Source organism: Nerophis lumbriciformis, linkage group LG26 (genome assembly GCF_033978685.3).
Source record: "Nerophis lumbriciformis linkage group LG26, RoL_Nlum_v2.1, whole genome shotgun sequence".
NCBI classification, from domain to species: domain Eukaryota; kingdom Metazoa; phylum Chordata; class Actinopteri; order Syngnathiformes; family Syngnathidae; genus Nerophis; species Nerophis lumbriciformis.
Window position 1 is genome coordinate 1,780,001 of NC_084573.2, and position 25,000 is coordinate 1,805,000.

Here is a 25,000-nt window from a genome sequence, read left to right on the forward strand (position 1 = left end):
TTTTAAGAAAATAACATTTTGAGAATTTAATTTTTTTTGGCAAATTTTTGCAAATGTATAAAAAAATATATTACAAATATTTTTTTTAAATATTTTTAAGAAAATAACTAAATTTTGTTCATAATGACAAGCTGAGATTTTTTTTTTTTTTTTTTAAACAATTTTTGCAAATGTATGACATTTTTTTTAATCAAAAACAATTCTAAAAAGAACACTGTTTTTAAAAATTCAATTCAAAAGCACTTCACTTTTCCCACAGCTCATGTTACAGCCTTATGGCCTTAGTTTTGGCCTCAAAAATCTACACACAATACCCCATCATGACTATGTAAAGGAGAATTTTTGGAATTTTTTAAATGAAAAAATAACATTTTTTTAAAGTACTTTTTCCACATTTTGTCGTTACAACTTTATTCCAAAACGTGAAAAAAAGATTTACATATTTTTGCAAATCTATTAAAATAAAAAAAAAAACTCAATAAATAATAATACAAATATTTTCTTAATATTTTTAAGAAAATAACAAAATTTTGTTCATAATAACGAGCTGAGAATTTAAATGTTTTCTGCAAATTTTTGCAAATGTATTAAAAAAAAAAAAAAATAAAAAAAAAAAAGTACTCTTTTTCCACATTTTGTCATTACAGCTTTATTCCAAACGTGGAATTTTTTGTTACATATTTTTGCAAATCTACTAAAATAAAAAATAAAAAATCAATAAATATTACAAATATTTTTTAAATATTTTTAAGAAAATAACTACATTGTGTTCATAATGACAAGCTGAGATTTTTTTTTTAATTTTTTTTTTTTGCACATTTTTGCAAAAGTATTAAAAATTTTTTTAATCAAAAACAATTCTAAAAATAACACTTTTTAAAAAATTCAATTCAAAACACTTCACTTTCCCCACAACTCATGTTACAGCCTTATTGTCTTAGTTTTGTCCTCAAAATTCTACACACAATACCCCATCATGACTATGTAAAGGACTATGTTCGGGGAAAAAATGTCATTAAAAATAAAATAAAAACACGGTAATTTTTTTTTCTTTACAATTTTTAGCAAACGTATTACAAAAAATAAATATTAAATTTTTTTTTAAAAATAACGCTTTTAAAAAAATGTTGTATTAAAAGTAACATTTTTAAAGTACACTTTTTCCACATTTTGTCGTTACAACTTTATTCCAAAACGTGAAAAAAAGATTTACATATTTTTGCAAATCTATTAAAATAAAATAAAAAACTCAATAAATAATAATACAAATATTTTCTTAATATTTTTAAGAAAATAACAAATTTTTGTTCATAATAACGAGCTGAGAATTTAAATGTTTTCTGCAAATTTTTGTAAATGTATTAAAAAAAAAAAAAAAAAAAAAAAAGTACACTTTTTCCACATTTTGTCATTACAGCTTTATTCCAAAAGTGGAATTTTTTGTTACATATTTTTGAAAATCTACTAAAATAAAAAATAAAAAATCAATAAATATTACAAATATTTTTAAAATATTTTTAAGAAAATAACTACATTTTGTTCATAATGACAAGCTGAGAATTTTTTTAATTTTTTTTTTTTACACATTTTTGCAAAAGTATTAAATTTTTTTTTAATCAAAAACAATTCTAAAAATAACACTTTTTAAAAAATTCAATTCAAAACACTTCACTTTCCCCACAGCTCATGTTACAGCCTAATTGCCTTAGTTTTGTCCTCAAAATTCTACACACAATACCCCATCATGACTATGTAAAGGAGTATTTTTGGAATTGTTTTTAAATTAAAAATAACAATTTTTAAAGTGAACTTTTCCCACATTTTGTCGTTACAACTTTATTCCAAAACGTGAAAAAAATCTTTACATATTTTTGCATATTTATGAAAATAAAAAAACTCAATAAATAATAAAAAATAATCTTTAAAAAATATCTTAAAGAAAATAACAAATTTTGTCCATATTGACGACCTGAGAAATTGTTATTTATATATTAATTTTTTTTTTGCAATTGTATAGAAAAAAATATATAATAATAATAATAATAATAATAATAATAATAATAATAATAATAATAATAATAATAATAATAATAATAATAATAAAAACTATTCTAAAAATAAAACTTTTTCAAAAATTCAATTCAAAAGCACTTCACTTTACCCACAGCTCATGTTACAGCCTTATTGCCTTAGTTTTGTCCTCAAAATTCTACACACAATACCCCATCATGACTATGTAAAGGAGTATTTTTGGAATTTTTTTTAATTAAAAATAACAATTTTTAAAGTTAACTTTTCCCACATTTTGTCGTTACAACTTTATTCCAAAACGTGAAAAAAAATCTTTACATATTTTTGCATATTTATGAAAATAAAAAAACTCAATAAATAATAAAAAATAATCTTTAAAAAATATCTTAAAGAAAATAACAAATTTTGTCCATATTGACGACCTGAGAAATTATTTATATTTTCATTTTTTTTTGCAAATGTATAGAAAAAAATATATAATAATAATAATAATAATAATAATAATAATAATAATAATAATAATAATAATAATAAAAACTATTCTAAAAATAAAACTTTTTCAAAAATTCAATTCGAAAACACTTCACTTTACCCACAGCTCATGTTACAGCCTTATTGTCTTAGTTTTGTCCTCAATATTCTACACACAATACCCCATCATGACTATGTAAAGGAGTATTTTTTTGGAAAACATGTTATTAAAAATCATTTTTAAAGTACACTTTTTCCACATTTTGTCGTTACAGCTTTATTCCAAAACGTGAAAAAAATCTTTACATATTTTTGCATATTTATGAAAATAAAAAAACTCAATAAACAATAAAAAATAATCTTTAAAAAATATCTTAAAGAAAATAACAAATTTTGTCCATATTGACGACCTGAGAAATTGTTATTTATATATATATATATTTTTTTGCAATTGTATAGAAAAAAATATATAATAATAATAATAATAATAATAATAATAATAATAATAATAACAATAAAAACTATTCTAAAAATAAAACTTTTTCAAAAATTCAATTCAAAAGCACTTCACTTTTGTCCTCAAAATTCTACACACAATACCCCATCATGACTATGTAAAGGAGAATTTTTGGAATTTTTTAAAGAAAAAAAGAAAAAACATTTAAAGTACTTTTTCCACATTTTGTCGTTACAACTTTATTCCAAAACGTGAAAAAAATTATTTACATATTTTTGCATATTAAAATGAAAAAAAACTCAATAAATAATAATACAAATATTTTTTTAAATATTTTAAAGAAAATAACAAAATTTTGTTCATAATAACGAGCTGAGAATTTAAATTTTTTTTGGCAAATTTTTGCAAATGTATAAAAAACAAAAACAAATATATATATATATATATATATATATATATATAAACTCAATAAATATTAGAAATATTTTTTAAATATTTTTAAGAATATAACTAAATTTTGTTCATAATGACAATCTGAGAATTTATTATTTTTTATTTTTTTTTACCAATTTTTGCAAATGTATGACATTTTTTTAAAATAAAAAACAATTCTAAAAATAACACTTTTTAAAAAATTCAATTCAAAACACTTCACTTTCCCCACAGCTCATGTTACAGCCTTATTGCCTTAGTTTTGGCCTCAAAAATCTACACACAATACCCCATCATGACTATGTAAAGGAGAATTTTTAGAATTTTTTAAATAAAAAAATAAAAACATTTTAAAGTACTTTTACCACATTTTGTCGTTACAACTTTATTCCAAAACGTGAAAAAAAATATTTACATATTTTTGCATATTAAAATGAAAAAAACTCAATAAATAATAATACAAATATTTTTTAAATATTTTAAAGAAAATAACAACATTTTGTTCATAATAACGAGCTGAGAATTGAAGTTTTTTTTGGCAAATTTTTGCAAATGTATATTAAAAAAAAAAAAAAATATATATATATATATATATATATATATATATATATATATATATATAAACTCAATGAATATTACAAATATTTTTTAAACATTTTTAAGAATATAACTACATTTTGTTCATAATGACAATCTGAGAATTTATTTTATTTAATTTTTTTTACCAATTTTTGCAAATGTATGACATTTTTTTAAAATCAAAAACAATTCTAAAAATAACACTTTTTAAAAATTTCAATTCAAAACACTTCACTTTCCCCACAGCTCATGTTACAGCCTTATTGCCTTAGTTTTGTCCTCAAAATTCTACACACAATACCCCATCATGACTATGTAAAGGAGAATTTTAGGAATTTCTTAAATAAAAAAAGAAAACAATTTTAAAGTACTTTTTCCACATTTTGTCGTTACAACTTTATTCCAAAACGTGAAAAAAAATATTTACATATTTTTGCATATTAAATTGAAAAAAAACTCAATAAATAATAATACAAATATTTTTAAAATATTTTAAAGAAAATAACAAAATTTTGTTCATAATAACGAGATGAGAATTTAAATTTCTTTTGGCAAATTTTTGCAAATGTATAAAAAAAAAAAAAAAAAAAAAATATATATATATATATATATATATATATATATATATATATATATATATATATATATATATATATATATATATATATAAACTCAATAAATATTACAAATATTTTTAAAATATTTTTAAGAAAATAACTAAATTTTGTTCATAATGACAAGCTGAGAATTTTTTATTTTTTTTTTTAACAATTTTTGCAAATGTATAAAAAAAAAATATATATATATATATATATATAAACTCAATAAATATTACAAATATTTTTTAAATATTTTTAAGAAAATAACTAAATTTTGTTCATAATGACAAGCTGAGAATTTATTAATTTTTTTTAACCAATTTTTGCAAATGTATGACATTTTTTTTAATCAAAAACAATTCTAAAAATAACACTTTTAAAAAAAATTCAATTATTATTGCCTTAGTTTTGTCCTCAAAAATCTACACACAATACCCCATCATGACTATGTAAAGGAGAATTTTTGGAATTTCTTAAATAAAAAAATAAAAAACATTTAAAGTACTTTTTCCACATTTTGTCGTTACAACTTTATTCCAAAACGTGAAAAAAAATATTTACATATTTTTGCATATTAAAATGAAAAAAACTCAATAAATAATAATACAAATATTTTTTTAAATATTTTAAAGAAAATAACAAAATTTTGTTCATAATAACGAGCTGAGAATTTAAAAATGTTGGCAAATTTTTGCAAATGTATAAAAAAATATATATAAATATATATGTATATATATATATATATATATATATATATATATATATATATATATATATATATATATATATATATATATATATATATAAACTCAATAAATATTACAAATATTTTTTTAATATTTTTAAGAAAATAACTCAATTTTGTTCATAATGACAAGCTGAGAATTTTTTTTTTTCTTTTCTTTTTTATTTTTTTTACCAATTTTTGCAAATGTATGACTTTTTTTTTAATCAAAAACAATTCTAAAAATAACACTTTTTAAAAAATTCAATTATTATTGCCTTAGTTTTGTCCTCAAAATTCTACACATAATACCCCATCATGACTATGTAAAGATGAATTTTTGGAATTTTTTTAATAAAAAAAGAAAACATTTTAAAGTACTTTTTCCACATTTTGTCGTTACAACTTTATTCCAAAACGTGAAAAAAATTTTTTACATATTTTTGCATATTAAAATGAAAGAAACTCAATAAATAATAATACAAATATTTTTTAAATATTTTAAAGAATATAACAAAATTTTGTTCATAATAACGAGCTGAGAATTAAAAAATTGTTTGGCAAATTTTTGCAAATGTATAAAAAAGATATATATATATATATATATATATATATATATATATATATATATATATATATATATATATATATATATATATATATATATAAACTCAATAAATATTACAAATATTTTTTAAACATTTTTAAGAATATAAGTACATTTTGTTCATAATGACAATCTGAGAATTTATTATTATTATTTTTTTTTACCAATTTTTGCAAATGTATGACATTTTTTTTTAAATAAAAAACAATTCTAAAAATAACACTTTTTAAAAAATTCAATTCAAAATACTTCACTTTCCTCACAGCTCATGTTACAGCCTTATTGCCTTAGTTTTGTCCTCAATATTCTACACACAATACCCCATCATAACTATGTAAAGGAGTATTTTTGGAATTTTTTAAATAAAAAAAGAAAAAAAATTTAAAGTACCTTTTTCACATTTTTTAGTTACAACTTTATTCCAAAACGTGAAAAAAAATATTTACATATTTTTGCATATTAAAATGAAAAAAACTCAATAAATAATAATACAAATATTTTTTAAATATTTTAAAGAATATAACAAAATTTTGTTCATAATAACGAGCTGAGAATTAAAAAAAATGTTGGCAAATTTTTGCAAATGTATAAAAAAAAAAAAATATATATATATATATATATATATATATATATATATATATATATATATATATATATATATATATATATATATATATATATATATATATACAAATATTTTCTTAATATTTTTAAGAAAATAACAAAAAAATACAAATATTTTCTTAATATTTTTAAGAAAATAACAAAATTTTGTTCATAATAACGAACTGAGAATTTAAATGTTTTCTGCAAATTTTTGCAAATGTATTAAAAAAAAAAAAAAAAAAAGTACACTTTTTCCACATTTTGTCATTACAGCTTTATTCCAAAAGTGGAATTTTTTGTTACATATTTTTGCAAATCTATTAAAATAAAAAATAAAAAATACATAAATATTACAAATATTTTTAAAATATTTTTAAGAAAGCTGAGAATTTATTTTGTATTTTATTTTTTTACACACACACATATATATATATATATATATATATATATATATATATATATATATATATATATATATATATATATATATATATATAAACTCAATAAATATTACAAATATTTTTTTAATATTTTTAAAAAAACAACTAAATTTTGTTCATAATGACAAGCTGAGAATTTTTTTAAATTTTTTTTTTTACCAATTTTTGCAAATGTATGACATTTTTTTTAATCAAAAACAATTCTAAAAATAACACTTTTTAAAAAATTCAATTATTATTGCCTTAGTTTTGTCCTCAAAATTCTACACACAATACCCCATCATAACTATGTAAAGGAGAATTTTTGGAATTTTTAAAATTGTTTTTGATTGGGAAGAATGGCCGCCCGGACCTGAACTCGAGCTGTGACCGCAAGGTGGTTGGTGCCTGTCGTGGCGGTAATCCTAGAACCCACTGGTGGTCACCAGTGGTGAGGGATGCTGTCAAGCTGAAGAAGGAGTCCTATCAGGTTCTTTTGGCTCATAGGACTCCAGAGGCAGCAGACAGGTACCGACATGCCAAGCGGTGTGCGGCTTCATCGGTCGCGGAGACAAAAACTCGGACATGGGAGGAGTTCGGGGAAGCCATGGAAAACGACTTCCGGACGGCTTCGAAGCGATTCTGGACCACCATCCGCCGCCTCAGGAAGGGGTTAGCAGTGCACGGTCAACACCGTGTATGGTGGGGATGGTGTTCTGCTGACCTCGACTGCGGATGTTGTGGATCGGTGGAGGGAATACTTCGAAGACCACCTCAATCCTACCAACACGTCTTCCTATGAGGAAGCAGTGCCTGGGGAATCTGTGGTGGGCTCTCCTATTTCTGGGGCTGAGGTTGCCAAGGTAGTTTAAAAGCTCCTCGGTGGCAAGGCCCCGAGGGTGGATGAGAACCGCCCGTAGTTCCTTAAGGCTCTGGATGCTGTGGGGCTGTCTTGGTCTGCAACATCGCGTAGATATCGGGGGCGGTACCTCTGGATTGGTGGTGGTTATTTTCTTTAAGAAGGGCAACCGGAGGGCGTGTTCCAACTATCGTGGGATCACACTCCTCAGCCTTCCCAATAAGGTCTATTCAGGTGTACTGGAGAGGAGGCTACGCCGGATAGTCGAACCTCGGATTCAGGAGGAACAGTGTGGTTTTGGTCTTGGTCATGGAACTGTGGACCAGCTCTATACTCTGGGCAGGGTCCTTGAGGGTAAATGGGAGTTTGTCCAACCAGTCTACATGTGCTTTGTGGACTTGGAGAAGGCATTCGACCGTGTACCCCGGGAAGTCCTGTGGGGAGTGCTCAGAAAGTATGGGGTAACGGACTGTCTGATTGTGGCGGTCCGCTCCCTGTATAATCAGTGTCAGAGCTTGGTCCGCATTGCCGGCAGTAAGGGGTTGGACTGCGCCAAGGCTGCCCTTTGTCGCCAATTCTGTTCAAAACTTTTATGGACAGAATTTCTAGGCACAGTCAAGGCGTTGAGGGGATCTGGTTTGGTGGCTGCAGGATTAGGTCTCTGCTTTTTTGCAGATGATGTGGTCCTGATGGCTCCATCTGGCTAGGAACTTCAGCTCTCACTGGATCGGTTCGCAGCCGAGTGTGAAGCGACTGGGATGAGAATCAGCACCTCCAAGTCCGAGTCCATGGTTCTCGCCCGGAAAAGGGCGGGGTGCCATCTGCGGGCTGAGGAGGAGATCTTTCCCCAAGTGGAGGAGTTCAAGTACCTCGGAGTCTTGTTCACGAGTGAGGGAAGAGTGGATCGTGAGGTCGACAGGCGGATCGGTGCGGCGTCTTCAGTAACGCGGACGCTGTATCGATCCGTTGTGGTGAAGAAGGAGCTGAGCTCTCAATTTACCGGTTGATCTACGTTCCCATCCTTACCTATGGTCATGAGCTTTGGGTTATGACCGTAAGGACAAGATCACGGGTACAAGCGGCCGAAATGAGTTTCCTCCGCCGGGTGACGGGGCTCTCCCTTAGAGAGAGGGGGGAGCTATAAGTAAAGCCGCTGCTCCTCCACATGGAGAGGAGCCAGATGAGGTGGTTCGGGTATCTGGTCAGGATGCTACCCGAATGCCTCCTTAGGGAGGTGTTTCGGGCACGGCCGACCGGTAGGAGGCCACGGGGAAGACTATGTCTCCCGTCTGGCCTGGGAACGCCTCGGAATCCCCCGGGAGGAGCTGCACCAAGTGGCTGGGCAGAGGGGAGTCTGCGACCCGACTTCGGATAAGTGGAAGAAGATGGATGGATGGATGGATACACCTAAAAAAATAGTGCATGTCGATACTTGGCGCTACGTTATCATGCTAACTTTAGCATGCTAACTTCTTTGATAAATGTGTATGTTTGAACCTCAGGCTAAAAAGAAAACAATACATATCCAATTATTCTTAACGCAGAGGACCAGGAACTAGGAAGGCAAAGTACAGGGACAAATCCAAGGAGCAGCTGAGAAGGACCACTACACGGACCACCCAGGACCACCTCACCTTTCTCCCGCCTGCCGAGACAGGAAGTAGCCGCCACAGCCTCCTTTCCATTCACACCTGCGGGTGTGTGTGTGTGTGTGTGTGTGTGTGTGTGACAAGACGTGCGGTCATGCGTGTGTCAGACGTGTAACATGTCTTCCAGCACGCCGCCGCCACCTTTGGGAGCGCCACTCCACCTGTTGGCCCGCTGAGAGACGTGCACCTTCATTATCTTCTCCCACCTCGCATCACATGTCACCACCCACAGACCCCCCCCCCCACATGTAAAAGTGTGGCCAGGTTATTATCAGATCACACACACACACACACACACACACACACACACACACACACACACACACACACACACACACACACACACACACACACACACACACACACACACACACGAGAATAACATCAAGCATGAGGTAATAACACACCTGAGTTGCTTAATTTCACTTGGCAAGGTGTGTGTGTGTGTGTGTGTGTGTGTGTGTGTGTGTGTGTGTGTGTGTGTGTGTGTGTGTGTGTGTGTGTGTGTGTGTGTGTGTGTGTGTGTGTGTCGCCGACACAATCTGATAACCGAATTGAAAGGAGACGCTAGCTGGATATAGCCGACTGCTCGCTATTTTTAGAGCAAGGGGTGTTAGCATAAAGGTAGCACGCTAGCACAATTTTTTTTTTAGCATGTTCGCATTTTAGCAAGGTAGCATGTTGCCATTTTATTCTGAAAGTTTTGTAGTCAGTTAACAGGTTTTTTTTTTAATAGGAAGACACAATAGCATTTTCTTTTGAAAGTGCGGTAGCATGTTAGCAGGATAGCATGTTAGCATTTTGTTCCGAAGGTTTTGTTGTAGGTTGACAGGTGTCTATAGGAACATCACAATAGCATTTTCTTCTGAAAGTGCAGGAGCATGTTAGCAGGATAGCATGCTAGCATTTTATTCCGAAGGTTTTGTTGTAGGTTGACAGGTTTCTATGGGAAAATCACATTGGCGTTTTCTTCTGAAAGTGCGGTAGCATGTTCGCAGGTTAGCAGAATAGCATGTTAGCATTTTATTCTGAAAGTTTTGTAGTCAGTTAACAGTTTTTTTTAATAGGAAGACACGTTAGCATTTTCTTCTGAAAGTGCGGTAGCATGTTAGCAGGATAGCATGTTAGCATTTTGTTCCGAAGGTTTTGTTGTAGGTTGACAGGTTTCTATGGGAAAATCACATTGGCATTTTCTTCTGAAAGTGCGGTAGCATGGTAGCATGTTAGCACGTTAGCAGAATAGCATGTTAGCATTTTATTCTGAAAGTTTTGTAGTCAGTTAACAGGGTTTTTTTTTTATAGGAAGACACGTTAGCATTTTCTTCTGAAAGTGCGGTAGCATGTTAGCAGGATAGCATGTTAGCATTTTATTCCGAAGGTTTTGTAGTAGGGTGACATGTTTCTATAGGAAAATCGCATTGGCGTTTTCTTCTGAGAGTGCGGTAGCATGTTCGCAGCTTAGCAAAACAGCATGTTAGCATTTCATTCCGAAGGTTTTGTAGTAGGTTGACAGGTTTCTATAAGAAAATCACATTAGCATTTTCTTCTGAAAGTGCGGTAGCTTGTTCGCAGATTAGCATTTTATTCCGAAGGTTTTGTAGTTGGCTGACAGGTGTCTATAGGAAAATAACATTAGCATTTTCTTCTGAAAGGGCGGTAGCATGTTCGCAGGATAGCAGAATAGCATGTTAGCATTTTATTCCGTAAGTTTTGTAGTCATTTTACAGGTTTTTTTTATAGGAAGATACGTTAGCATTTTCTTCTGAAAGTGCGGTAGCATGTTAGCAAGATAACATGTTAGCATTTTGTTCCGAAGGTTTTGTAGTAGGTTGACAGATGTCTATAGGAAAATCACATTAGTATTTTCTTCTGAAAGTGCGGTAGCATGTTCGCAGGTTAGCAGAATAGCATGTTAGCATTTTATTCCAAAGGTTTTGTAGTAGGTTGACAGGTGTCTATAGGAAAATTACATTAGCATTTTCTTCTGAAAGTGCGGTAGCTTGTTCGCAGGTTAGCATTTTATTTCGAAGGTTTTGTAGTAGGTTGACAGGTTTCTATAGGAAAATCACATTAGCATTTTCTTCTGAAAGGGCGGTAGCATGTTCGCAGGTTAGCAGAATAGCATGTTAGCATTTTATGCCATAAATTTTGTAGTCAATTTACAGGTTTTTTTTGTGTGTGTGTGTGTGTGTGTGTGTGTGTGTGTGTGTGTGTGTGTGTGTGTGTGTGTGTGTGTGTGTGTGTGTGTGTGTGTGCCGCCGACACAATCTGATAACCGAATTGAAAGGAGACGCTAGCTGGATATAGCCGACTGCTCGCTATTTTTAGAGCAAGGGGTGTTAGCATAAAGGTAGCACGCTAGCACAATTTTTTTTTTTAGCATGTTCGCATTTTAGCAAGGTAGCATGTTGCCATTTTATTCTGAAAGTTTTGTAGTCAGTTAACAGGTTTTTTTTTTATAGGAAGACACAGTAGCATTTTCTTCTGAAAGTGCGGTAGCATGTTAGCACGTTAGCAGAATAGCATGTTAGCATTTTATTCTGAAAATTTTGTAGTCAGTTAACAGTTTTTTTTAATAGGAAGACACGTTAGCATTTTCTTCTGAAAGTGTGGTAGCATGTTAGCAGGATAGCATGTTAGCATTTTATTCCAAAGGTTTTGTAGTAGGGTGACAGGTTTCTATAGGAAAATTGCATTAGCATTTTCTTCTGAAAGTGCAGGAGCATATTAGCAGAATAGCATGTTAGCATTTTATTTCGAAAGTTTTGTAGTAGGTTGACAGGTTTCTATAAGAAAATCACATTAGCATGTTCTTCTGAAAGTGCGGTAGCATGTTCGCAGGTTAGCAGAATAGCATGTTAGCATTTTATTCTGAAAGTTTTGTAGTCAGTTAACAGGTTTTTTTTTTTATAGGAAGAAAGTTCTGAAAGTGTGGTAGCATGTTAGCAGAATAGCATGTTAGCATTTTATTCCAAAGGTTTTGTAGTAGGTTGACAGGTGTCTATAGGAAAATCACATTAGCATTTTGTTCTGAAAGTGCGGTAGCATGTTCGCAGGTTAGCAGAATAGCATGTTAGCATTTTATTCTGAAAGTTTTGTAGTCATTTAACAGGTTTTTTATTTTTTATTGGAAGACACATTAGCATTTTCTTCTGAAAGTGTGGTAGCATGTTAGCAGGATAGCATATTAGCATTTTATGCCATAGGGTTTGTAGTCAATTAACAGGTTTTTTTTATAGGAAGACACATTAGCATTTTCTTCTGAAAGTGTGGTAGCATGTTAGCAGGATAGCATTTTAGCATTTTGTTCCGAAGGTTTTGTAGTAGGTTGACAGGTTTCTATGGGAAAATCACATTAGCATTTTTTTCTGAAAGTGCGGTAGCATGTTCGCAGGTTTGCAGAATAGCATGTTAGCATTTTATTCCAAAGGGTTTGTAGTAGGTTGACAGGTTTCTATAGGAAAATCCCATTAGTATTTTCTTCTGAAAGTGCGGTAGCATGTTAGCAGAATAGCATGTTAGCATTTTATTCCGAAGATTTTGAAGTAGGTTGACAGGTGTCTATAGGAAAATCACATTAGCATTTTCTTCTGAAAGTGCGGTAGCATGTTCGCAGGTTAGCAGAATAGCATGTTAGCATTTTATTCCGAAGGTTTTATAGTAGGTTGACAGGTGTCTATGGGAAAATCACATTAGCATTTTCTTCTGAAAGTGCGGTGGCATGTTAGGAGGTTAGCAAAATAGCATGTTAGCATTTTATTCTGAAGGTATTGTATCATGTTAGCAGGTTAACAGAATAGCATGTTAGCATGGTATTTTGAATGTGCTTTTACATGTTGACAGGTTTCCGGGATTTATTCTGAAAGCATGTTAGCAGGTTTCTAGGATAGCATGTTAGCATTTTATTATGTTAGTTCCGTAGAAGGTTTACAGGTTTCCAGGGAAAGCATGTTAGCATTTTATTCTGAAGGTCCTGTAATTGGTTAAAAGGTATCCAGGATATAGTTTTATTCTGAAGGTGGGGTAGCATGTTAGCAGGTTATCAGAATATCATGTTATCATTTTATCCTGAATGTTCTGTAACATGGTAGCAGGTTTCTAGTGGAGCATGGTCGTATTTTATTCTGAAGGTGCGGGAGCATGTTGGGAGGTTAGCAGAAGAGCATTTTTGTCTGAAGGTGGGGTAGCATGTTAGCAGGTCTCTAGGGTAGCATAGTAGTATTTTATTCTGAAGGTGGGGTAGCATGTTAGCAGGTCTCTAGGGTAGCATAGTAGTATTTTATTCTGAAGGTGGGGTAGCATGTTATCAGGTCTCTAGGGTAGCATAGTAGTATTTTATTCTGAAGGTGGGGTAGCATGTTATCAGGTCTCTAGGGTAGCATAGTAGTATTTTATTCTGAAGGTGGGGTAGCATGTTATCAGGTCTCTAGGGTAGCATAGTAGTATTTTATTCTGAAGGTGGGGTAGTATGTTAGCAGGTCTCTAGGGTAGCATAGTAGTATTTTATTCTGAAGGTGGGGTAGCATGTTAGCAGGTCTCTAGGGTAGCATAGTTGTATTTTATTCTGAAGGTGGGGTAGCATGTTAGCAGGTCTCTAGGGTAGCATAGTAGTATTATTATCCTGAGGGTGCAGTAGCATTTTAGCAGTTTAGCAAGATAGCATGTTAACATTTTATTTTGAAGGTTCTGTAATTGGTTAACAAGTTTCCAGAATAGCAAAATTCTGAAGGGGGGTAGCATGTTAGCAGGTTAGCATCTTAGCATTTTAATCTGAATGTTGTGTAACATGTAAGCAGTTTTTTAGGATAGCATGAAAGTATTTTATTATGAAGGTGGGGTAGCATGTTAGCAGTTTAGCAAGCTAGCATGTCATTGAATTGAACTACAAGAGCTGGATATACGAGATAGTTTATTGCTACTTCTTTTGTCTACTTTTATTGATGTTTTGTCTACTTTTATTGTGGTTTGGTCTACTGTTATTGTTGTTTTGTCCACTTTTATTGTTGTTTTGTCTACTTTTATTGATGTTTTGTCTACTGTTATTGTGGTTTTGTCTACTTTTATTGTGGTTTTGTCCACTTTTATTGTGGTTTTGTCTACTTTTATTGTGGTTTTGTTTACTTTTATTGTGGTTTTGTCCACTTTTATTGTGATTTCGTCTACTTTTATTGTGGTTTCTAACACTTTTATTGTGGTTTTGTCCACCTTTATTGTGGTTTTGTCCACTTTTATTGCGGTTTTGTTCACTTTAATTGTGGTTTTGTCCACCTTTATTGTGGGTTTGTCCACTTTTATTGTAGTTTTGTCCACTTTTATTGTGGTTTTGTCCACCTTTATTGTGGTTTTGTCCTCTTTTATTGCGGTTTTGTTCACTTTAATTGTGGTTTTGTCCACCTTTCTTGTGGGTTTGTCCACTTTTATTGTGGTTTTGTCCACTTTTATTGTGGTTTTGTCCACCTTTATTGTGGTTTGTCCACTTTTATTGTGGTTTTGTCTCGTTTTATTGTGGTTTTGTCTAAATTTATCGTGGTTTTGTCCACTTTTATTGTGGTGTTGTCTACTTTTATTGTGATTTTGTCTACTTTTGTTGTGTTTTTTTTTTTTCCGTTGTGGTTTTGTCTATTTCGTTGTGGTTTTGTCTATTTTATTGTGGGTTTGTCCACTTTTATCATGGTTTTGTCCACTTTTATTGTGGTTTTGTCCACTTTTATTGTGGTTTTGTCCACTTTTATTGTGGTTTTGTCTCGTTTTATTGTGGTTTTGTCTAGTTTTATTGTGGTTTTGTCCACTTTTATTGTGGTGTTGTCTACTTTTATTGTGATTTTGTCTACTTTTGTTGTTGTTGTTTTTTATTTCGTTGTGGTTTTGTCTATTTCGTTGTGGTTTTGTCTATTTTGTTGTGGTTTTGTCCACTTTTATCATGGTTTTGTCCACTTTTATTGTGGTTTGGTCCACTTTTATCGTGGTTTTGTCTACTTTTATTGATGTTTTGTCTACTGTTATTGTGGTTTTGTCTACTTTTATTGTGGTTTTGTCCACTTTTATTGTGGTTTTGTCTACTTTTATTGTGGTTTTGTTTACTTTTATTGTGGTTTTGTCCACTTTTATTGTGATTTCGTCTACTTTTATTGTGGTTTCTAACACTTTTATTGTGGTTTTGTCCACCTTTATTGTGGTTTTGTCCACTTTTATTGCGGTTTTGTCCACTTTTATTGATGTTTTGTCTACTGTTATTGTGGTTTTGTCTACTTTTATTGTGGTTTTGTCCACTTTTATTGTGGTTTTGTCTACTTTTATTGTGGTTTTGTCCACTTTTATTGTTGTTTTGTCTACTTTTATTGATGTTTTGTCTACTGTTATTGTGGTTTTGTCTACTTTTATTGTGGTTTTGTCCACTTTTATTGTGGTTTTGTCTACTTTTATTGTGGTTTTGTCTACTTTTATTGTGGTTTTGTTTACTTTTATTGTGGTTTTGTCCACTTTTATTGTGATTTCGTCTACTTTTATTGTGGTTTCTAACACTTTTATTGTGGTTTTGTCCACCTTTATTGTGGTTTTGTCCACTTTTATTGCGGTTTTGTTCACTTTAATTGTGGTTTTGTCCACCTTTATTGTGGGTTTGTCCACTTTTATTGTAGTTTTGTCCACTTTTATTGTGGTTTTGTCCACCTTTATTGTGGTTTTGTCCTCTTTTATTGCGGTTTTGTTCACTTTAATTGTGGTTTTGTCCACCTTTATTGTGGGTTTGTCCACTTTTATTGTGGTTTTGTCCACTTTTATTGTGGTTTTGTCCACCTTTATTGTGGTTTGTCTCGTTTTATTGTGGTTTTGTCTAAATTTATCGTGGTTTTGTCCACTTTTATTGTGGTGTTGTCTACTTTTATTGTGATTTTGTCTACTTTTGTTGTGTTTTTTTTTTTTTTCCGTTGTGGTTTTGTCTATTTCGTTGTGGTTTTGTCTATTTTATTGTGGGTTTGTCCACTTTTATCATGGTTTTGTCCACTTTTATTGTGGTTTTGTCCACTTTTATTGTGGTTTTGTCTCGTTTTATTGTGGTTTTGTCTAGTTTTATTGTGGTTTTGTCCACTTTTATTGTGGTGTTGTCTACTTTTATTGTGATTTTGTCTACTTTTGTTGTTGTTGTTTTTTATTTCGTTGTGGTTTTGTCTATTTCGTTGTGGTTTTGTCTATTTTGTTGTGGTTTTGTCCACTTTTATCATGGTTTTGTCCACTTTTATTGTGGTTTGGTCCACTTTTATTGTGGTTTTGTCTACTGTTATTGTGGTTTTGTCTACTTTTATTGGGGTTTTGTCTACTTGTTTTTTGTTTTGTCTTGTTTTATTGTGGTTTTGTCTTGTTTTAATGTGGTTTTGTCCACTTGTATTGTGGTTGTGTCTACTTTTATTGTGGTTTTGTCCACTTTGTGGTTTTGTCCACTTTTATTGTGGTTTTGTCCACTTTTATCGTGGTTTTGTCCACTTTTATCGTGGTTTTGTCCACTTTTATCATGGTTTTGTCCACTTGTATTGTGGTTTTGTCTAGTTTTATCGTGGTTTTGTCCACTTTTATTGTGGTTTTGTCCACTTTTATTGTGGTTTTGTCCACTTTTATCGTGGTTTTGTCCACTTTGTGGTTTTGTCCACTTTTATAGTGGTTTTGTCTATTTTTATTGAGGTTTTGTCTAGTTTTATCGTGGTTTTGTCCACTTTTATTGTGGTTTTGTCCACTTTTATCGTGGTTTTGTCTCGTTTTATTGTGGTTTTGTCTAGTTTTATCGTGGTTTTGTCCACTTTTATTGTGGTGTTGTCTACTTTTATTGTGATTTTGTCCACTTTTGTTGTGTTTTTTTTTATTTCGTTGTGGTTTTGTCTAATTCGATGTGGTTTTGTCTATATTATTCTGGTTTTGTCCACTTTTCTCATGGGTTTTGTCCACTTTTATTGTGGTTTGGTCCACTTTTATTGTGGTTTTGTCTACTTTTATTGTGGTTTTGTCTACTTTTGTTGTTGTTTTGTCTTGTTTTATTGTGGTTTTGTCTTGTTTTAATGTGGTTTAGTCCACTTGTATTGTGGTTGTCTACTTTTATTGTGGTTTTGTCCACTTTGTGGTTTTGTCCACTTTTATCGTGGTTTTGTCCACTTTTATCGTGGTTTTGTCCACTTTGATCATGGTTTTGTCCACTTTTATTGTGGTTTTGTCCACTTTTATCATGGTTTTGTCCACTTTCATCGTGGTTTTGTCCACTTTATCGTGGTTTTGTCCACTTTGTGGTTTTGTCCACTTTTATAGTGGTTTTGTCTAGTTTTATTGAAGTTTTGTCTAGTTTGATCGTGGTTTTGTCCACTTTTATCGTGGTTTTGTCCACTTTTATTGTGGTTTTGTCTACTTTTATTGTGGTTTTGTCTACTTTAATTGAGGTTTTGTCTACTTTTATTATGGTTTTGTCCACTTTTTTTGTGGTTTTGTCCACTTTTATTGTGGTTTTGTCCACTTTTATTGAGGTTGTGTCTACTTTTATTGAGGTTTTGTCTACTTTTATTGTGGTTATGTCTCTTTTATTGAGGTTTTGTCTAGTTTAATAGTGTGTGTATTTTAATTCTGCTTTTGTGTACTTTTTATTCTGTTTTGTGTATAGTTATTTTGTTATTGTGTACAAACCCTGTTTCCATATGAGTTGGGAAATTGTGTTAGACGTAAATATAAACGGAATACAATGATTTGCAAATCATTGTATTCCGTTTATATTTACATCTAACACAATTTCCCAACTCGTATGGAAACGGGGTTTGTATTTGTATTGTGTATTTGTGTACTTTTGTTGTGGTTTATTTGGTTTGTGCTTTTTTCTGTTTTTGTGTATTTGTATTATTTTTTGAATGTTTACTGTCTTTGTGTGAGTTTGTATTGCGTGTTTGTGTATTTTTTTATTTTTTCGTCAAAAAGTCGGGAATTTTTTCGTCAAAAAGTCGGGATTTTTTCAAGTGTCAAAAAGTCGGGATTTTATATAAGTGTCAAAAAGTCAGGATTTTTCCAAGTGTCAAAAAGTCAGGATTTTTTCGTCAAAAAGTCGGGAATTTTTTCGTCAAAAAGTCAGGATTTTTTCGTCAAAAAGTCGAGAATTTTTCCGTCAAAAAGTCGGGATTTTTTCAAAGTGTCAAAAAGTCGGGATTTTATATAAGTGTCAAAAAGTCAGGATTTTTTTCCAAGTGTCAAAACGTCAGGATTTTTTCGTCAAAAAGTCTGGAATTTTTTCGTCAAAAAATCAGGATTTTTTCGTCAAAAAGTCGGGATTTTTTTCGTCAAAAAGTCGGGATTTATTCAAAGTGTCAAAAAGTCGGGAATTTTTTTGTCAAAAAGTCGGGATTTTTTCAAAGTGTCAAAAAGTCGGGATTTTATATAAGTGTCAAAAAGTCAGGATTTTTCCAAGTGTCAAAAAGTCAGGATTTTTTCGTCAAAAAGTCGGGAATTTTTTCGTCAAAAAGTCAGGATTTTTTCGTCAAAAAGTTGAGAATTTTTTCGTCAAAAAGTCGGGATTTTTTCAAAGTGTCAAAAAGTCGGGACTTTATATGAGTGTCAAAAAGTCAGGATTTTTTTCCAAGTGTCAAAACGTCAGGATTTTTTCGTCAAAAAGTCGGGATTTTTTTCGTCAAAAAGTCGGGATTTATTCAAAGTGTCAAAAAGTTGGGAATTTTTTCGTCAAAAAGTCGGGATTTTTTCAAAGTGTCAAAAAGTTTTCGTCAAAAAGTCGGGATTTTTTCAAAGTGTCAAAAAGTCAGGATTTTTTCGTCAAAAAGTCGGGAATTTCTTCGTCAAAAAGTCAGGATTTTTTCTTCAAAAAGTCGGGATTTTTTTCGTCAAAAAGTCGGGATTTTTTCAAAGTGTCAAAAAGTCGGGAATTTTTTCGTCAAAAAGTCGGGATTTTTTCAAAGTGTCAAAAAGTCGGGACTTTATATGAGTGTCAAAAAGTCGGGACTTTATATGAGTGTCAAAAAGTCAGGATTTTTTTCCAAGTGTCAAAACGTCAGGATTTTTTCGTCAAAAAGTCAGGATTTTTTTCCAAGTGTCAAAACGTCAGGATTTTTTCGTCAAAAAGTCTGGAATTTTTTCGTCAAAAAATCAGGATTTTTTCGTCAAAAAGTCGGGATTTTTTTCGTCAAAAAGTCGGGATTTATTCAAAGTGTCAAAAAGTTGGGAATTTTTTCGTCAAAAAGTCGGGAATTTTTTCCTCAAAGTCGGGATTTTTTCAAAGTGTCAAAAAGTTTTCGTCAAAAAGTCGGGATTTTTTCAAAGTGTCAAAAAGTCAGGATTTTTTCCTCAAAAAGTCGGGATTTTTTTCGTCAAAAAGTCGGGATTTTTTCAAAGTGTCAAAAAGTCGGGAATTTTTTCGTCAAAAAGTCGGGAATTTTTTCGTCAAAAAGTCGGGATTTTTTCAAAGTGTCAAAAAGTCAGGATTTTTTCGTCAAAAAGTCGGGAATTTCTTCGTCAAAAAGTCAGGATTTTTTTCCTCAAAAAGTCGGGATTTTTTTCGTCAAAAAGTCGGGATTTTTTCAAAGTGTCAAAAAGTCGGGAATTTTTTCGTCAAAAAGTCGGGAATTTTTTCGTCAAAAAGTCGGGAATTTTTTCGTCAAAAAGTCGGGATTTTTTCAAAGTGTCAAAAAGTCTAGATTTTTTTCGTCAAAAAGTCAGGATTTTTTGTAAATTGTAAAATCTCAACTTTTTGACGCACACACAACTCTTCCACAGCAGAAACGTGGCAAAAAGTCACGTGTAAAAACACAGCCGATCGAGGTTTCCTGCTTCACACACACACACACACACACACACACACACACACACACACACACACACAAAGGGGCGGTATAGCTCGGTTGGTAGAGTGGCTGTGCCAGCAACTTGAGGGTTCCAGGTTCGATCCCCGCTTCCGCCATCCTAGTCACTGCCGTTGTGTCCTTGGGCAAGACACTTGACCCACCTGCTCCCAGTGCCACCCACACTGCTTTAAATGCAACTCACATATTGGCTTTCACTATGTAAAAAGCGCTTTGAGTCACTAGAGAAAAGCGCTATATAAATATAATTCACTTCACTTTCTTAAATAGTTCACATTTTTCTTTTCTTTTTTGCTTTTTTCCTGTTCTCTTGTGTTTTTGTCCTTTTTTTCTTGGTTCCCGTTTTTCATTTGTCCTTTTTTTAATTGTAAAAAAAAAAAAATTCATCTATTTTTGTCTGTTTATTTTCTTCTTTTCTGCTTTTCTATTTTTTCTATTCGTTTTCTTTTTCTTCTTTCATTGTCATTATTTTATATTTATTTAACTTTCGGTTTTTTTTTTTTTCATTTTCTTCTCCTTTGTTCCACCTCTTTTTGTTACTCTTTTGCGTATTCATGTTATTGTTGGTATTTGATATGCTATATAAATATGATTCACTTCACTTTCTTAAATAGTTCACTTTTTTTTTCCTTTTTTGCTTTTTTCCTGTTCTCTTGTGTTTTTGTCCTTTTTTTTTCTTCTTTCCCGTTTTTCATTTGTCCTTTTTTTAATTGTAAAAAAAAAAAAAATCTTATATTTTTGTCTGTTTATTTTCTTCTTTTCTGCTTTTCTATTTTTTCTATCCGTTTTCTTTTCTTTCTTTCATTGTCATTATTTTATATTTATTTAACTTTCGTTTTTTTTTTCTTTCATTTTCTTCTCCTTTGTTCCACCTCTTTTTGTTACTCTTTTGCGTATTCATGTTATTGTTGATATTTGATATGCTATATAAATATGATTCACTTCACTTTCTTAAATAGTTCACATTTTTCTTTTCTTTTTTGCTTTTTTCCTGTTCTCTTGTGTTTTTGTCCTTTTTTTCTTGGTTCCCGTTTTTCATTTGTCCTTTTTTTAATTGTAAAAAAAAAAAAATTCATCTATTTTTGTCTGTTTATTTTTTTCTTTTCTGCTTTTCTATTTTTTCTATTCGTTTTCTTTTTCTTCTTTCATTGTCATTATTTTATATTTATTTAACTTTCGGGTTTTTTTTCTTTCATTTTCTTCTCCTTTGTTCCACCTCTTTTTGTTACTCTTTTGCGTATTCATGTTATTGTTGATATTTGATATGCTATATAAATATGATTCACTTCACTTTCTTAAATAGTTCACTTTTTTTTTCCTTTTTTGCTTTTTTCCTGTTCTCTTGTGTTTTTGTCCTTTTTTTTTCTTCTTTCCCGTTTTTCATTTGTCCTTTTTTTAATTGTAAAAAAAAAAAAATCTTATATTTTTGTCTGTTTATTTTCTTCTTTTCTGCTTTTCTATTTTTTCTATCCGTTTTCTTTTCTTTCTTTCATTGTCATTATTTTATATTTATTTAACTTTCGTTTTTTTTTTCTTTCATTTTCTTCTCCTTTGTTCCACCTCTTTTTGTTACTCTTTTGCGTATTCATGTTATTGTTGATATTTGATATGCTATATAAATATGATTCACTTCACTTTCTTAAATAGTTCACTTTTTTTTTCTCCTTTTTTGCATTTTTCCTGTTCTCTTGTGTTTTTGTCTTTTTTTTTTCTTGTTTCCCGTTTTTCATGTGTCCTTTTTTTAATTGTAAGAAAAAAAAATCTTATATTTTTGTCTGTTTATTTTCTTCTTTTCTGCTTTTCTATTTTTTCTATCCGTTTTCTTTTTCTTCTTTCATTGTCATTATTTTATATTTATTTAACTTTCGGGTTTTTTTCTTTCATTTTCTTTTCCTTTGTTCCACCTCTTTTTGTTACTCTTTTGCGTATTCATGTTATTGTTGATATTTGATATGCTATATAAATATGATTCACTTCACTTTCTTAAATAGTTCACTTTTTTTTTTCCTTTTTTGCATTTTTCCTGTTCTCTTGTGTGTTTGTCCTTTTTTTTTTCTTGTTTCCCGTTTTTCATTTGTCCTTTTTTTAATTGTAAAAAAAAAAAAATCTTATATTTTTCTCTGTTTATTTTCTTCTTTTCTGCTTTTCTATTTTTTCTATTCGTTTTCTTTTTCTTCTTTCATTGTCATTATTTTATATTTATTTAACTTTTGTTTTTTTTTTCTTTCATTTTCTTCTCCTTTGTTCCACCTCTTTTTGTTACTCTTTTGCGTATTCATGTTATTGTTGATATTTGATATGCTATATAAATATGATTCACTTCACTTTCTTAAATAGTTCACTTTTTTTTTTCCTTTTTTGCATTTTTCCTGTTCTCTTGTGTTTTTGTCCTTTTTTTTTTTCTTGTTTCCCGTTTTTCATTTGTCCTTTTTTTAATTGTAAAAAAAAAAACTCTCATATTTTTGTCTGTTTATTTTCTTCTTTTCTGCTTTTCTATTTTTTCTATTCGTTTTCTTTTCCTTCTTTCATTGTCATTATTTTATATTTATTTAACTTTCGGTTTTTTTTCTTTCATTTTCTTCTCCTTTGTTCCACCTCTTTTTGTTACTCTATGGCGTATTCATGTTATTGTTGATATTTGATATGCTATATAAATATGATTCACTTCACTTTCTTAAATAGTTCACTTTTTTTTTCCTTTTTTGCTTTTTTCCTCTTCTCTTGTATTTTTGTCCTTTTTTTCTTGTTTCTCGTTTTTCATTTGTCCTTTTTTTAATTGTAAAAAAAAAAAAATCTTATATTTTTGTCTGTTTATTTTCTTCTTTTCTGCTTTTCTATTTTTTCTATTCGTTTTCTTTTTCTTCTTTCATTGTCATTATTTTATATTTATTTAACTTTCGGTTTTTTTTCTTTCATTTTCTTCTCCATTGTTCCACCTCTTTTTGTTACTCTTTTGCGTATTCATGTTATTGTTGATATTTGATATGCTATATAAATATGATTCACTTCACTTTCTTAAATAGTTCACTTTTTTTTCCCTTTTTTTCCTTTTTCCTGTTCTCTTGTGTTTTTGTCCTTTTTTTTTCTTGTTTCCCGTTTTTCATTTGTCCTTTTTTTAATTGTAAAAAAAAAACCTCTTATATTTATGTCTGTTTATTTTCTTCTTTTCTGCTTTTCTATTTTTTCTATTCGTTTTCTTTTTCTTCTTTCATTGTCATTATTTTATATTTATTTAACTTTCGGGTTTTTTTCTTTCATTTTCTTCTCCTTTGTTCCACCTCTTTTTGTTACTCTTTTGCGTATTCATGTTATTGCTGATATTTGATATGCTATATAAATCTGATTCACTTCACTTTCTTAAATACTTCACTTTTTTTTCCTTTTTTGCTTTTTTCCTGTTCTCATGTGTTTTTGTCCTTTTTTTTCTTGTTTCCCGTTTTTCATTTGTCCTTTTTTTTTATTGTAAAAAAAAAAAAATCTTATATTTTTGTCTGTTTATTTTCTTCTTTTCTGCTTTTCTATTTTTTCTATCTGTTTTCTTTTCCTTCTTTCATTGTCATTATTTTATATTTATTTAACTTTCGTTTTTTTTTCTTTCATTTTCTTCTCCTTTGTTCCACCTCTTTTTGTTACTCTTTTGCGTATTCATGTTATTGTTGATATTTGATATGCTATATAAATATGATTCACTTCACTTTCTTAAATAGTTCACTTTTTTTTTTCCTTTTTTGCTTTTTTCCTGTTCTCTTGTGTTTTTGTCTTTTTTTTTTCTTGTTTCCCGTTTTTCATTTGTCCTTTTTTTAATTGTAAAAAAAAAAAAAATCTTATATTTTTGTCTGTTTATTTTCTTCTTTTCTGCTTTTCTATTTTTTCTATTCGTTTTCTTTTTCTTCTTTCATTGTCATTATTTTATATTTATTTAACTTTCGGTTTTTTTTCTTTCATTTTCTTCTCCTTTGTTCCACCTCTTTTTGTTACTCTTTTGCGTATTCATGTTATTGTTGATATTTGATATGCTATACAAATATGATTCACTTCACTTTCTTAAATAGTTCACTTTTTTTTTTCCTTTTTTGCTTTTTTCCTGTTCTCTTGTGTTTTTGTCCTTTTTTTTTCTTGTTTCCCGTTTTTCATTTGTCCTTTTTTTAATTGTAAAAAAAAAATCATATATTTTTGTCTGTTTATTTTCTTCTTTTCTGCTTTTCTATTTTTTCTATCCGTTTTCTTTTCCTTCTTTCATTGTCATTATTTTATATTTATTTAACTTTCGTTTTTTTTTTCTTTCATTTTCTTCTCCTTTGTTCCACCTCTTTTTGTTACTCTTTTGCGTATTCATGTTATTGTTGATATATGATATGCTATATAAATATGATTCACTTCACTTTCTTAAATAGTTCACTTTTTTTTTTCCTTTTTTGATTTTTTCCTGTTCTCTTGTGTTTTTGTCCTTTTTTTTTTCTTGTTTCCCGTTTTTCATTTGTCCTTTTTTTAATTGTAAAAAAAAAAAAATCTAATATTTTTGTCTGTTTATTTTCTTCTTTTCTGCTTTTCTATTTTTTCTATTCGTTTTTTTTCCTTCTTTCATTGTCATTATCTTATATTTATTTAACTTTCGTTTTTTTTTCTTTCATTTTCTTCTCCTTTGTTCCACCTCTTTTTGTTACTCTTTTGTTATTGTTGATTATTTGATATGCTATATAAATGTGATAATTAATAAACATCAAAGAGGAATATAACA